The sequence below is a fragment of the Zalophus californianus genome, chromosome 10, assembly GCF_009762305.2.
Source record: "Zalophus californianus isolate mZalCal1 chromosome 10, mZalCal1.pri.v2, whole genome shotgun sequence".
NCBI lineage: Eukaryota > Metazoa > Chordata > Mammalia > Carnivora > Otariidae > Zalophus > Zalophus californianus.
Window position 1 is genome coordinate 109304903 of NC_045604.1, and position 15830 is coordinate 109320732.

General features: G+C 43.4%; 1 pseudogene; it reads right to left on the reverse strand.

The window, feature by feature from the left end:
• Nucleotides 1-13151: 13151 nt before the first annotated feature.
• On the reverse strand, nt 13152-13765 carry LOC113932067 (annotated as a pseudogene).
• Between the last annotated feature and the right edge of the window lie 2065 nt (nt 13766-15830).

Genomic DNA, 15830 nt, shown 5'->3' on the forward strand with positions numbered 1-15830 from the left:
AGCCATGGTGCAGCTAAACTTTTGCCTTTGCTAATAACTTAGTTTATGAATGTTATAAATATAACTGATTTTTAAGAGAGAAAGCACATTCTTGGCAAAAACCAAACATCTCTTAAGATGGGCTTAATTAAAGCAAAATACTCTCTAAATAGAATACCTCACCAGAACTCATGAAAATTTTAGAAGTCAAACTTGACAAAGCGGGTTTAAAAACATGAGAATATTTAAAGCAAAACATTCTTCTTTATAAGTGTCCCAAAATATGTCAAGAGTGCATGAAAAGTGAGGACTGCAGAACAAAGACTCTGTGTTTGAAATTTTAATATGCACATTAAAAAGACCAAGAAATACGACTGTAATCTGAGCAAGATTAGACAAAACCAGGAAGGTGATAAAATAACAGAAGGAAGTGCCTTTCAACATAAGAATTTTAGGCTTTATACCAGAGACTTTAGCTCTAAAATATGACAGTGGCAAGGAGCCATATTCAAAGCAAAACTTCATGGTTCAAAGACAAAAGACATTTTTAAAAGTTATTTCCATTTTCCCACTTTGAAAAGGCCTTTTCATTGCAGTTTACTACAAAACTTTACTACATTTTCCAAAGTAATCTTGGCCACATACTGTGTAAGCAACAAAGAACAAAGTCCTCCTGATCTAAAGTTCCGAAAACAGCTACTACTAGAGGTAGCACCTAATGGAGTCTGGTCTTCCACGATCAGTTAAAACAACCTCTGAAGAGCAATAACCTCTTAAATGTATTTGCCAAGGGGCACCTGGCTGGCTCAGTCGGTACAGCGTGCCACCCTTGATCTCAGGGTTGTGAGTTCAAGCCCCACGTTGGGTATGGAACCTACTTAAAAAATAAGAAAAGATAAGATGTGGGTGCCTGGCTTTTAGTTGGAAGAGCATGCAACTCTTGATCTCAGGGTCATAAGTTTAGCCCCATGCTGGGGGTAGAGAGAAAGGAAGGAAGGAAGGAAGGAAGGAAGGAAGGAAGGAAGGAAGGAAGGAAGGAAGGAAGGAAGGAAGGAAGGAAGGAAGGAAGGAAGGAAATGCCAAAAAGAAAGCACCCCATTACTGACACTTAAAGGATGAAGGGTGAATTTTGAGGAAAGGTTGGGTTGGCAATAAGGACCGTGAATTCCTAGGTCTGCTCACCCAAGCTTCACTCACCCAGCATCCCAGGCCAAGGCCTTGTTCTGGGTTGTAGACTCACCTAAGAACAGCTGCGTGCTTGAAAATCATATAAGACTAAATTATATTTAATTTTCCTATAGGCGATTAAGTTCCTAACTCAAGAATCTATCATTTTTTTACCTTTCTATCTGGAATTCTCAGGGCCTGAAAAGGTTTTTTTTTTTTTTTTTTAAGATTTTATTTATTTGACAGAGAGAGACACAGCGAGAGAGGGAACACAAGCAGGGGGAGTGGGAGAGGGAGAAGCGGGCTTCCCCATGGAGCAGGGAGCCTGATGCGGGACTCAATTCCAGGACCCTGGGATCATGACCTGAGCTGAAGGCAGACGCTTAACGACTGAGCCACCTAGGCGCCCCAGGGCCTGAAAAGGTTTTAAGGTAACTTTTAATGGCTGGGTAGACTCAGAGTACTTATATGTTTCCCAAGCAGAGAACCTACTTTCTGTTTCCAAAAATATCAAATGCTCTGAGCATTATCACATCCTTTATCTTTTTTTTCCCCCAGGTACGGTTGGAGCAGCCTGGAATAAAGTAAGGTAAAATACCTCCTTCTTAGGAGTTGTGTTTCCCTTAATTATGGGTCTTCTAATGTTGTGACTAATCTCTGCAGACTTTCATTATAGATGACTAGAAGTCATTACTTGGGTAAGGACTGGGTGAGGTGACTGGGCCTCGGTTGTGTTTAGAAAGGGAAGGAAGGCTTGGAGGGTTGAGATGAGAGGCAGAAAGACATGCTTGGAATCTGATGCAGGGAAAACATAAGGGCCGCAGCTCAGGTGGTGGAAGTGAAGATGGACAGGGAGAAGCAGCCAGATTCAGATATACTCAGCAGGTCGAACTGGCAAGACAGAATTGTTATCATTGTTCCAGTTACTACGGCTGTGTAACAAACAGCCCCAAGCCTACAGGTATAAAACCCCCATTTTATTACGTTGATGGATTCTGGGGGTGAGGCATGAACACTGAGCACAGCAAGGATGCCTTGACCCTGTGCCATGAGGTCGGGGCTTCACCTGGGAAGACCCAAAGGCTGGGAGGGGTGGGGGGGGTACTGGATGGTGGGGGCTAGAATCATGTGGAGGCACCTTCACTCACATATTTGGCAACCGACGCCGGTTTCCAGCTGGGACCTCAGCTGGGGCGGTCAGCTAGAATGCCTGTGTGTGGCCTCCCCCCCACAGCATGTCAGCTGCATGTACCATCTCTGGCACGACCACACACAGCTCCAAGCACCGGTGTTCAGCGGACAAGGCAGGAGCTGCACAGCCTTTTATGACCTAGCCTTGCAAGGCATGGAGGGACATTCATGTCACACTGGTTACAAGTGAGTCATAAGTTTGCCCGCTTCCAGGGTCAAGGGGATGGGTTTACACTTCTTCTCTTGATGGGGTGACAAGGTTCTAGAAAAGCATGTGGGACAGGAGATACCATCTTTGCCAAATACAATCTGCCCCAATCATCAGCCATCCTGCCCAGGTGCATTAGCCAGTGAATGAAAATCCGACCCAGGTGGTCTGACTCTGAAGCCCATTTTCTCCATCTGTAAGTGATTTCTGGGGGTGGGCTTTGGGCAAGGAGATGTCAAGGGTCGTACGTCGGAGGGTAAGGGGGGGATGAGGGAGAAGCAGGCTTTGGTGGTGGCGGCTTGAGGTGAGGCCAGTGCGGGAACCCTGAGGAGCTGCCAGGACAGAGACACGTGTCTGGAGCAGTGGGGCCCTGAGAGCCAGAATGGGAGCTGGCGAGCTGGGAAGAGGGTGTGCGGGAGGAGAGGGAGGAGGGGCTGAGCTGGGAGGTGCGGACAACACCAGCCTGTTGCCTGACGACCCAACAGGAATGCAGACCACCAGTGCAGAGCCACGAGTCCGACCAAAACATCTGTCATCTGAAAACCTCATGCTAAGCGAAAGAAGCCAGACACAAAAGGCCACATAGTGTAGGATTCCACTTATCTCTGAAATGTCCAGAGTTGGCAAATCCATAGAGATAAAAAGCAGGGTCTGTTGGGGGGGGGGAGGTAGGGAATGGGTATAGGGGTTCCTTTTCGGGTGATGAAAATGCTCTGGAACTAGACACACTGGTTGCCCAGCATTGTGAATGTACCAAATGCCATGGATGGTAAATTTTATATTGTGTGTATTTTACTACCGAGAAAACCCCTATCATCGTATACCCATAAAAGGGAAAATTGACAAATTGGACCTAATTAAAATTTAAAACATTTGCTCTGCAAAAGACTCTCATAACAGCATGGAAAGACACATCGCAGACAGAGAAGTCATTTGCAGTCCCATTGCCGACAAAGGACTCACATCTAGAATATATAAAGAGCTTGGAAAACATGACAGTGAAACGCAAGGGGGCCACTTCTTTCCAATGGGAGAGAGTAGAGGAGAAATGCCTGTCCGTGGCTTTCTTTAGCAAGAAGTCTGTGTGATTATCTGATGTTTTTGTGTGTCCCAGAGTAGAGCCCAGAAAAGCAGACAACCATCCCTGCCTTCAGGGGACACAGTTTTCCATGATGTGAGAGACAGAAAGGCATTATTCACAGGAGCCCAAAAAGTGGAAGAAACCCATGTGTCCATCACGGAAGAATGGATAAACCAAAGGTGGTCCATCCACATAATAGAATATTATTCATCCTTAAAAGCTAAGGAAATTCTGGCATCTGCTACAACATGGATGAACCTTGAAGACATGATGCTGAGCGACATAAGCCAGTCACAAAAAGACAAATACTTGGCAATTCTACCTCTAGGAGATCCCTGGAGTCCCAGAGACAGGAAGAGACAGGAAGGAGGTGGTGGGTGTGTGGGGCTGGAGGAGGAGGAGGGGAAGGGAATGTTTGATGGGGACAGAGTCTCAGTTTTGTTTATAGGCTGGAAAGTCCTGGAGATGGATGGTCTTGATGGTAGCATAGTGTAGGTTCTGTGTTTTAACCATTTCAAAATGGCTAAAATGGTAACTTTTATGTTAGGGATATTTCACCATGGTATAAAACAAAACCAACAAAGGCTGTGAGAAAAGGAATCTTGTGAGCAAGATTACTATTTAATGGGAGGAGCCAGGGCCCCCACTCATACTTCTCTTGTTCTCTATTGATAAGAGGATTTTGTAACTGCTCTGCAGAGATGAAATGGTGTTACAGCAGGGGGAAGAGAGACAATTTGTGCAAAGAAAAATATATTTTTTTAAATTATTTATTTATTTATTTGAGAGGGAGAGAATGAGAGAGAGAGCACGAGAGGGAAGAGGGTCAGAGGGAGAAGTAGACTCCCCGCTGAGCAGGGAGCCCGATGCGGGACTCGATCCTGGGACTCCAGGATCATGACCTGAGCCGAAGGCAGTCGCTTAACCAACTGAGCCACCCAGGCGCCCCAAAGAAAAATATTTTTAGGTTACTTTTTTTATCAAGTTATTTTATGTTTTTAAGTTTATATCCTTCTGTTACCCAGAATAAAGGAAGATGAGTATTCTAGATATTTAAGAGCTATGCCTTACATTGCTGAAACATTTCCCCAAATTTTTCCATTAGAAATGTGTATAGGGACGCCTGGGTGACTCAGTCGGTTAACTGTCTGCCTTCGGCTCAGGTCATGATCCCAGGGTCCTGGAATCAAGTTCCGAATTGGGCTCCCTGCTCAGCGGGAAGCCTGCTTCTTCTCCCTCTGCCTGCCACTCCCCCTGCTTGTGCTTGCTTTCTCTGTCTCTGATAGATAGATAGATAGATAAATAGATAAAAGAAATGTGTGTAAACTGGGGTGCCTGGGTGGTTTAGTCAGTTAAGCCTCGGACTCTTGACTTTGGCTCAGGTCTGATCTCAGGGTCATGAGATCGAAACCTGCATCGGGCTCCTCGCTCAGCATGGAGTCTGCTTAAGACACTTTCTCCCTCTCCCTCTGCCCCTCCCCCCTGCTCTCTTTCTCCCTCTAAAATAAATAAATAATCTTCCAAAAAAAAAAGTGTGTAAACTGGGAAATCATACCACTGACCTACCTTGACAAATATGCTATAAAGTACCTAATCTTTTTTTAATTTTTTTTAATTAAAGAAGGTGACGAGGAGCAAAGAAGGAGGGGTGAAGGAGTGAGCGGTGTGGGCTGGGCTGGGGTATGGGAGAGGAGCTCTCAAAGACAGAGCCCGGGACAAAGGCTCTGGGGCTGCCGTGTGCCAGCTTCTGGAAGGGCGCGGAGGCCGGTGGGGCGGCAGTCAGTGAGACAGGAGAGGAGGAAGAACTGAGCACAGTTGACATAGCGCCTGGAACGCACTGTTGGGACTTGGACTTTTAATCTGGTCATAAGGAGAGGCAGGAACTTTTGTGCAAATCATCAGATCCGTTTCCACAAAACAGCAAAGTCAAGGTCCCAAAGCTCTGTTCTCAGGGCTGATTGTAGCTTGACACCTGGAGTTGTTTTTTTGTCTGAAGCTTAATTTACACCAGGGTGGGGGGCTCCTAAGGAAAAATCTGGGGGAGAGGCTAAGAAGACATCCTACGTAAAAACGTAAGAGGCCATTGGTCCACATTACTAATTTCTCAGTCAAAAGCAGGAGCTCAGTTAAAATTGACAGCTGCCTTGGCTTCTAGATTCTGAAAAACCATATGCCTCAGGATGATAAACGCCAAACATAAATGAAACGTAGAATACCATGGGAACTTTCCTGCCTTTCAAGTTGATGCTTTCATTGCGGTTCTAAAGTCTTGTGTGTATAACTGGACAATTGTGCAGATGTTTGAAAGCATGAGACAGGTCCCTACCAGTCAATGTGTAAAGATGTCCACCATACATTGTAAAGTGAAACAAAAACAAGTTTTAAACAGTTCCCATGCCATTCCATTTGGTTAAAATAAAAAGTATTTATACGAGTATGTCTATAGTGTATGCATAAGAAAAAACCCTCTGATAGTTAATACAGTCAGACCTTTACTAGGATGACAGAGAAAACTTTCATATTCTGTATTATATATTTCTGAAGTGCTGGGATTTTAAAATAATGAGCATGTATTACCCCTGTAATCAGAAAAAGCAAAAAGATATTTTCAATGGAATATCTATAATACATAAATATCTCTCCAAATTCAACAGTAAAAACAATCTACATGATAAAAAAAGGGGGGGCACCTGGGTGGCTCAGTCAGTAAAGTCTCTGACTCTTGATTTCAACTCTGGTCATGATCTCCTGGTCCTGGGATTGAGCCCCGATTTGGGCTCCAGGCTCAGTGGGGAGTCTGCTTGAGGATTCTTTCTCCCTCTCCCTCTGCCCCTCCTCCTGCTCTCTCTCTCTCTCTCTCTCTCTCGAAAAAAAATAAATGAATCTTTAAAAACAAACAAAAAATCTAATTTAAAAATGGACAAAAGGCATGCACAGATATTTCCCCAAAAAGGATATACAGAGAGCAAATAAGTACACAAAAAGATGTTTTTTAACAATTTTTTAAAACATTTTATTTTTAAGAAGGGCGCCTGGGTGGTTCCGTCGGTTAAGCATCTGCCTTCTGCTCAGGTCATGATCTCTGGGTCGCGGGATCGAGCCCCGCATCGGGCTCCCTGCTCAGCGAGGAGTCTGCTTCTCCTTCTGCCCTTCACTCTACTTGTGCTCTCTCTCTCCCTCACCCTCTCTAGCTCTCTCTCTGAAATAATAAAAATCTTAAAAGAAAAGAAAAGAAAGGGCGCCTGGGTGGCTCAGTTGGTTAAACGACTGCCTTTGGCTCAGGTCATGATCCTGGAGTCCCGGGATCGAGTCCCGCATCAGGCTCCCTGCTCAGCAGGGAGTCTGCTTCTCCCTCTGACCCTCTTCCCTCTCGTGCTTTCTATCTCTCATTCTCTCTCTCTCTCAAATAAATAAATAAAATCTTTAAAAAAAAAAAAAAAAGAAAAGAAAAGAAAAAGACAACACGAGGGACCCTTGCAGTGATGGAACAATTCTATGTCTTAATTGTGATGGTGTGTACATGAATCTACATATGTGATAAAGTTGCATTGAGCGCGCCTGGGTGGCTCAGATGGTTGAGCGTCTGCCTTCGGCTCAGGTCATGATCCCAGGGTCCTGGGATCGAGCCCCACATCGGGCTCCCTGCTCCTTGGGAGCCTGCTTCTCCCTCTGCCTCTCCTCTCTCTCTCTCTCTCTCTCTCTGTCTTTCATGAATAAATAAATAAAATCTTTTTTTTAAGATTTTATTGATTTATTTGAGAGAGAGAATGAGAGAGAGAGAGAGAGAGCATGAGAGGGAAAAGGTTCAGAGGGAGAAGCAGATTCCCTGCCGAGCAGGGAGCCCGATGCGGGACTCGATCCCGGGACTCCAGGATCATGACCTGAGCCGAAGGCAGTCGCCCAACCAACTGAGCCACCCAGGCGCCCTAAATAAATAAAATCTTTAAAAAAAAAGTTACATTGAACTACACACATGTGCATGCACACACACACACGAGTTAAACTGGTGAAATCTGAATCAGCTCTGTAGATTATATCAATGTCAATTCCTTGGTTATTGTAATATATTATACATACATGTAGTATACATGTTATATATATACATATGTAATATATGTTATATATAATAATATATATGGTACCATAACTATGCAAGATGTTTCCCTTGGACCCAACTGGATGAAGGGCATAGGGGATCTCCCTATACATTTTTTTATAACTTCCTGTTATAATCTATACTTATTTTTTTTCAGTTCAAAAAAAAATCACATGGGGCAGATATAAAGTCTGTCTGAACAAAACTTACTTTCATCAAAAATTTTAAAATATGGGGCTCCTGGATGGCTCGGTCTTTAAGCGTCTGCCTTCAGCTCAGGTCGTGATCCCAAAGTCCTGGGATCAAGCCCTGCATTGGGCTCCCTGCTCAGCAGGAAGCCTGCTTCTCCCTCTCCCACTCCCCCTGCTTGTGTTCCCTCTCTCGCTGTGTCTCTCTCTGTCAAATAAATAAATAAAATCTTAAAAACAAATTTTTTTTAAGTATTTCTTCCAGGGCGCCTGGGTGGCTCAGATGGTTAAGCATCTGCCTTCGGCTCAGGTCATGATCCCAGGGTCCTGGGATTGAGTCCTGCATCGGGCTCCCTGCTCACTGGGGAGCCTGCTTCTCCCTCTGCCTCTCTCTCTCTCTGTCTCTCATGAATAAATAAAATCTTTTTAAAAAAAAAGTATTTCTTCCATTTTCATTTAACATATATTTTGTGGTGATGGGTTCTTTGGGACTTTAATGAATTATTCTAAACATATCTTTCAACTTGGTATGTTGAAAAAAGTTCCATCCAATCTGATAGATTTTTACTGGCTAACTCAGGACATCTGTATATACAACTGTTTCACAAAGTTTTATCTACAAACCACCTTGGTGCATGAAAAGATGTAGATTCTACCCAGCCTTTCTAAATTGGGCTATCTTGGTCATCTGCATGGCTATTACGTATTTCCAGTGACTTTTAAGACCAGTCTAGCTTGAGAACCAGTGGTATACACAGTTTATGCAACTGAAATCAGAGAACAATCCAAAAAAAACAAATATTCCGCATGGCTGAGAATAAAATACTAGGGAGTTGACTGAGTAACAATGACCTTATTCTCTGATGTTAAAAAAAAGCACAGCGTTTTCCAAATGTCAAATATAAAAATGAATCCTAGGAGATTAAAAGTCCCCGAAGGATATTAATTGACAAGCTCCAGATCTAGGAACGCCAGTGAAATTCATGTGCATTCACTGAATATCATGTCTGACAACTGTTCTGCCACATAAATAAGACAATGCTGCAAGACCACGGATTCTGGCTGGCATCTACCATCACAGCATGGTCCCGAGAGCCAGTTGGGCCCATCAGGCTGGCCGGCAAGAACCTGAATGTACATCGACTTACCGAATGGGTAAACAAATTGTGGTATGTCCGCTAATATGTCCGAGGAATATTATTCAGTAATAAAAAAGAATGGAGTGCTGATACATATTACGATGTAGATGAACCTCGAAAACATGATAAATGAAAGAAGCCAATCACAAAAGGTCACATATTCCATGACTCCATGTATATGAAATATCCAGAATAAGCGACCCCATGGGGAATGGAGAGCAACTGCTTAATGGGTATAAGTTTCCTTTTGGGGTGATGAAAATGTTTTGGAAATAGATAGAGGTGGTGTTTGCACAACATTGTGGATGTTCTAAATTACACCTGAATTGTTTACTTTAAAATAGTTAATTTGTGTTATGTAAATTTCACCTCAATAAAAAATTTTAACTAACAATGTATGGAAATATAATTTGGTAAGCAAATTAATCTGAGTATCATGATCAGTTGAAAAGATACTTTGTGGGCAGGAGAAAAAAAAATTTGTTAAGGAAGGCATATGCTTGTGTCTCAATCTTCCCAAACTGAAATTAAACACATGCCTTTAGCCCTAAACAATTCCATCAGACACTAAAGCTCAGTTTAAATTATTATCTTCCAAGTTCATTTTATTTGAAATGCAAAATGTAAATAGTAACAGATTGATTGAACTGATAGTTTATTAAAAGTTGAGTTCTGTTTGCTAAGGTAGCTGGTCAAATCAGGAAAGTGGAGGGACCCAAACTCTAGCAAGCAGAAAGCATGGATACTTAATAACTTGGCCAAAGGGGACGCCTGGGTGGCTCAGTCGGTTAAGCATCTGACTTCGGCTCAGGTCACGATCTTGGGGTCCTGGGATGGAGCCCCAGTTTGGGCTCCTTGCTCAGCAGGGAGTCTGCCTCTGTCCCCTCCCCCTGCTTGTGCTCTCTCTCTCTCTAATGAATAAATAAAAGATCTTAAAAAAACAAAAAAAGCAACACAAGTGCCATGTTAAGTAGTTTTCAGGTCTCCCAGCTTACCTCAAAGTTACTGTCCAAATAAATTCAGTAAACCTTCTTTAAGCCCATCTGTGAGTTGTCCCTGATCTTCAACACCACAGTTGGCCATGGCTTGGAAAGGATGGAGGTGGGCCCCCCACCCAGGCAGCCTAATGTGAGAACCCACATACTTAGACCAATAGGTACTCGGATGTTGTTAGTTGACCAGCTACACAAACTTTTTCTTTTCACCTTTTAAGTCTTTCTAAACAGAACGTACGCATTGCACATACTTCCCCTCGTGGAATTTTGTCTTTAACCACCAATACTGATGATCATGCCAATAACCAGATCTGAACTTCAGCCATAAAACAAACCTTCCTGGTGCCCTCATTGTACATATACAGTATTTAGGACACATCTGCACTTAGAATTGGCAAATATGAGGCCAAAAATTAGTTGTTGTTGTTGTTGTTGTTTTAACTAAGCTCTACGCCCAACATGGGGCTTGAACTCAAGACCTGGAGATCAAGAGTCGCATGCTCCACTGACCGAGCCAGCCAGGCGCCCTAGTTTTTAGCCTTAATTTTAACCATACTGCCAGCTAGAAAGTTAAAAAAAAAAAAAAAAAGTAATCTTAACATTATTAGACCTAGCTATTCTTTTAAACTATCATTAAGTAGTATTTAAATGAATTTAAGCTTTCAAGTAGACAATGACTCTACTTCCAATTGTATCCACCATTTGCTGGGGGTCTACCATGTGCAAGCACAGGACAAAGTCCTTTGCATGCTTTTGTACACAAGATCCTCATAATACGCCTAACAACGTAGACATTAGCACCTTTTATAAAGAAGGCAGGGGCGCCTGGGTGGCTCAGTTGGCTGAGCGTCCAACTCTTGGCGTTTCGGCTCAGGTCATGATCTCAGGGTTATGAGATCTGAGCCCCACATCAGGCTCCACACTCACCACGGAGTCTGCTTGGGATTCTCTCCTTCTCCCTCGACCCCTCTCCCCACTCGAGCATGCTCTCTCCCTCTCTCTGTTTCTAAAATAAATAAATAAAATCTTAAAAAAAGAAGAAGACGGTAGCTGAGGGTCAAAGGTTACATGCCTTACCGAGGTCACACAGCAGCAGTCTGTGGTGGAGGTGGGATTCAAATCCTGGTCTGAATGTCTGATGGACTCCCAAATCTTCCTACTGAGCCCCCTGCCCAAGGAGCTTGCTACAGGCTAATGGTGTGTATGTGTATGTGTATGTGTTTGTCTGTGTGTGGCAAAATATCCAAAACATACAATTTATCATTTTAACCAGTTTTAAGTGTCCAGTTAAGGGGCATTAAGCACATTCACACTGGTGTGCGACCATCACCAATCCCCATCTCCAGAACTTTCTCATCTTCTCAAACTGCAGCTCTGTCCCCATTAAACACTGACCTCCATCCCTTCCCCCAGCCCCTGGCGCCCACCTTCTACTTTCTGTCTCTAGGACTTTGACTACTCTAGGTCCCTTACCGAAGTAGAAGCATACAATATTGGTCCTTTTGTGTCTGGCTTATTTCACTTAGCCTAATTTTTTTTTCAAGGCTGTTTTAAGTTAAAAAGCAACTTCAAACACTTCCCAAATGGAAATATTCTGTTTACCTACAACCTTGGAAGGCAAAGCCTGCTTCTGGGCCTGTGGCTCCCAGGGTTGAGGGGGGCTGAGACTTGTACCCCCACAGCTGCGGAGAGAGCTTCAGGACCTACTGATTCCCAAACATGCAGAAACCAATTAAACCCACTGAGATAAACCAGGGATGCCCAGGGGTGACCCAAAGGAAGTTAGCACCCACCCTTCCTCCTTCCCTCTCTTTCTTTCTTTCGTTCTTCCTTCCTTCCTTTCTTTTTTTCTTTCTGCTTAGGCTAAACAGGATTTATTTTCATTCGTAAGAGAACCCTCTTGCAAGAGGTTATTCAATTCTCCTAAAAATGGTGGCATTCTTTTAACTATTCTTTTAGAAATAGCAGTTACATAAATGGAATATTGGATTCAACCTAAAAATGTGGGCTCTACCTTGTTAACTTTATAATCCTGCATACGATCATGAGAAAAGATTAGGATATTCTTCACATTTCCAAGCAAAATCCAATGCAATGCGCTTGTTCTTACCAAACCCCTAAAAACAGCCATTGCAGAGTAAACCAGAAGAGCATTACATCACCCCAGTGAAGTTGTAGGTTTCAACACATGCACCAACAAATCTACATGGCCAGCTTCTGCATTCCACTTTTACAGAATTTATTTCACACCTATGGTACCAAACAGCATTTTGTTTTATTTGTTTTAAAGATTTTACTTTTTTAAGTAATTGCTACACCCAACATGGGGCTCAAACTCAAACCCCAAGATCGAGTCTCATGCTCTACCTACTGAGCCAGCCAGGCACTTCCCCCACCCCCTGCCAACAACATTTTTAACACTGATGTATAAACTCCCTAATAAGATAAAGCAAAGACAAATGGGTTCATCTGACAAGATACACCATCACTTACAGTCTTCAAACATTATAGCAGTTTAAATTTCATCATTTGACAATCCATTCATGGAACAATCTGCAGACAACTCATTTTATTTTTCTTTATTTTTAAAGATTTTATTTATTTATTTATTTTTATTTTTTAAAAAGATTTTATTTATTTATTTGACAGAGAGAGACACAGTGAGAGAGCCAACACAGGCAGGGGGAGCAGGAGAGGGAGAAGCAGGCTTCCCGCTGAGCGGGGAGCCCAATGTGGGGCTCGATCCCAGGACTCTGGGATCATGACCTGAGCCAAAGGCAGACGCTTAACAACTGAGCCACCCAGGTGCCCCTAGATTTTATTTATTTAAGACCGAGAGAGAGAGAGAGAGAGAGAGAGAGAGAGAGCGTGCACATGAACAGGGGGAGGGGCAGAAGCAGACTCCCCGCTAAGCAGGGAACCCAACGTGGGGCTCGATACCAGAACCCTGGGACCATGACCTGAGCCTAAGGCAGACGCTTAAACCACTGAGCCACCCAGGCACATCCAGACAATTCATTTTAACAGACAAATTAAAGAACACATTTAAGCAGACACGCCTGTCCTAAATCGTTACTCAGGTAAGAATTTCACAAACTTTACTTATGTTAGTGGCCACAGTGGAGCCAAAAAGGATTGTCTCTTCTCCACGCCCCTCCCCCCGCCCTGCTGTGAGAACCACCAGTGGTGTGCTGGAACTTGGGACTCTTTCCAAGGCCACGTGCTGGTGGCCTGCAGATGTCAGCCCTCGCATCCCCCTGTGCTTGTGGACTGGTTTGGTGATCACCTGGGTGGCAGGATTCCTTCTGATAGCTTTATGGGATGGATCGATGAGGATAACCTCAAAGAATCTGTACGTGTAATCTTCACCACACCAGTAAGAATTCAAGACTGTCAGAGCCCCATGGTGGCGTCCAGCTCATTCCTCTGGAACAGACTGTAGGCTTTGGGCAAACTTGAGCTGGTTAGCACCATGATGGACAGGTTTGCACCCTTAGGAACTGGGCGGCCACCCTTTTGCACAAGGATCTGGTATATGACATAACCTTGCTTGCCCTTGTACCCCAGTCTGCACGCTTTATCAGGCCAGGTTGCATGGGGGGGGGCGGCCTAGGGAGGGCAGAGATCTGGTAGTCCTGCCAGCACTGTCCCCCAAGAAGAAAGTGCATAATATTGATTGCTTCTTCCTCCATAGCTCCTGGACCTACTTGTAAGCACCCATCTTGGCTTACCTTTGCGCTGATGACTGCCTTCAGATAGAAAGGAAAGAGCTTTTCTCCCCAGCAGACTACTGCTTTGATTTAAATTTTTGGCGATGTATTTTTGGGTCAGGTATATACTGTTTATCACTGAGGAAGGTAAGCTTCCTAGTTTGAAACAAAAGAAATCTCGGTTCCAGTAAGGACTTCACTATCCACAGATGTCCGCAGCAATCCTCGGCTCTTCTTTCTTGCTCTCACCCCAGAGAGGTTCACTGAACAGAAGAAATGCCTGCATTTCCCCAGATTCAAGCTATTTAATGAGAGGCTATTTTTGCTAATCTTTTGGATTAGTTTTTCTAACTGCCAGAGAAACGGCGCCTTAAAAAGGAAATGTTTCTGCCCTAGAACTTATATTCACTCAGTTTAAAATAGTCATGATCAGTTAAAAAAAATAATGCCATGCAAGTACCCAAAAGATTTACCTCAAAACTGGTCCAGCTGGCTAAAAATAACCTCTAAACAAATAACAAAACCTGGGCGAGACCCCAAGGAAAAACCAGAGCCAATGGATCCTGCAGAAGTGAGGACCTCTGGGCTTAAGGATAGACCAGCTCTTGGCTTAGTTTGATCCGGTGCAAGAATCAAAAGCGGATGCAGGATACCAAAAACTAAGGCAACGAAAGCAAAAATAGACTACATCACGCTAAAAATGTTCTGCACAGCAAAGGAAACGACCAGCAAAATGAAAAGGCCACCTATGGAATGGGGAAAAAAATATTTGCTAGCCATCCCTCTGATAAGAGGTGGTTAATATCTAAAAGCTACAAAGAACTCACACAACTCCATGGGCAAACAAACAAATCCAATTTAAAACTGGGCAGAAGAAACTGCAGAGACATTTTTCCAAAGGAGACAGACAGACAGGTGGCCCACAGGTCCATGAAAAGGTGCTCAACATCACTCATCATCAGGGAAATGCAAACCAGGGACACCTTGGCTGGCTCAGGCGTAAGAGCATGCGACTCTTGATCTCGAGGTCATGAGTTCAAGCCCCACGTGGGGTGTAGAGGTGATGTAAATAAAATAAAGTTAAAAAAAAATGCAAAGCAAAACCACAATGAGATCTCACCTCACATTTATTAGAACGGCTGTCATCCAAAGACAAGAGATATCAACAACAAGCCTTTGCAAGGAAGCGGGTAAAAGGGAACATTCCTGCTCCGTTTGTGGGAATATAAATTGGTGCAGCCACTAAGAAAAACAGTATGGAAATTCCTCAACAGACTAAAATAGAACCACCATATGATCGGCACTCCCACTGCTGGGTATACATCCAAAGGAAATGAAAACAGGATATTGAAGAGATAGCTACACTCCTGTGCTCATTGCAGCATCATTCACAATTGCCAAGATGTGAAAGCAACCTTAAAGTCCATCAGCAGATGCAAGGATAAAGATGAGAGATGCATATACATACATACAATGGAGGATTCTTCAGCCATGAAAGAGGGAAATCCTGTCATTTGTGACAACATGGATGGTGCTTGAAGGCATTATGCTGAGTGAAATAAGCCAGACAGAGAAAGACAAATATTGTGTGGCATCACTTATATGTGGAATCTAAAAAAAAAAAAAAAAAAAAAAAAAAGTCAAACTCATAGAAACAGAAAAGTAGAAAAGTGGTTGGCAGAGGCTGGGTTGGGGGTGGGGGCGGGAATAGTGAGATGTTAGTAAAATGGTACAAGCTTTCAGCTATAAGATAAACAAGGTCTAGGAATCTAATGTGGATGTGAAAGTAGATGTTCTACTTTCTTAGCGAATTTCAATTATACAACACAGTGCTAGCAACTATATATGGTGATGGATGTCCTAATGAACTAGATAGGAGGAAATCCTTTCATTATATACATATATACATATACATATACACACACATATATATCAAATTATCATGATGTATACTTTATTTTTTTAAAGATTTTATTTATTCATTTGATAGCTAGAGAGGGAGCATGAGCAGGGGAGAGAGGGAGAAGCAGACTCCCCACTGAGCAGGGAGCCTGATGCGGGGGCCGATCCCAGGAC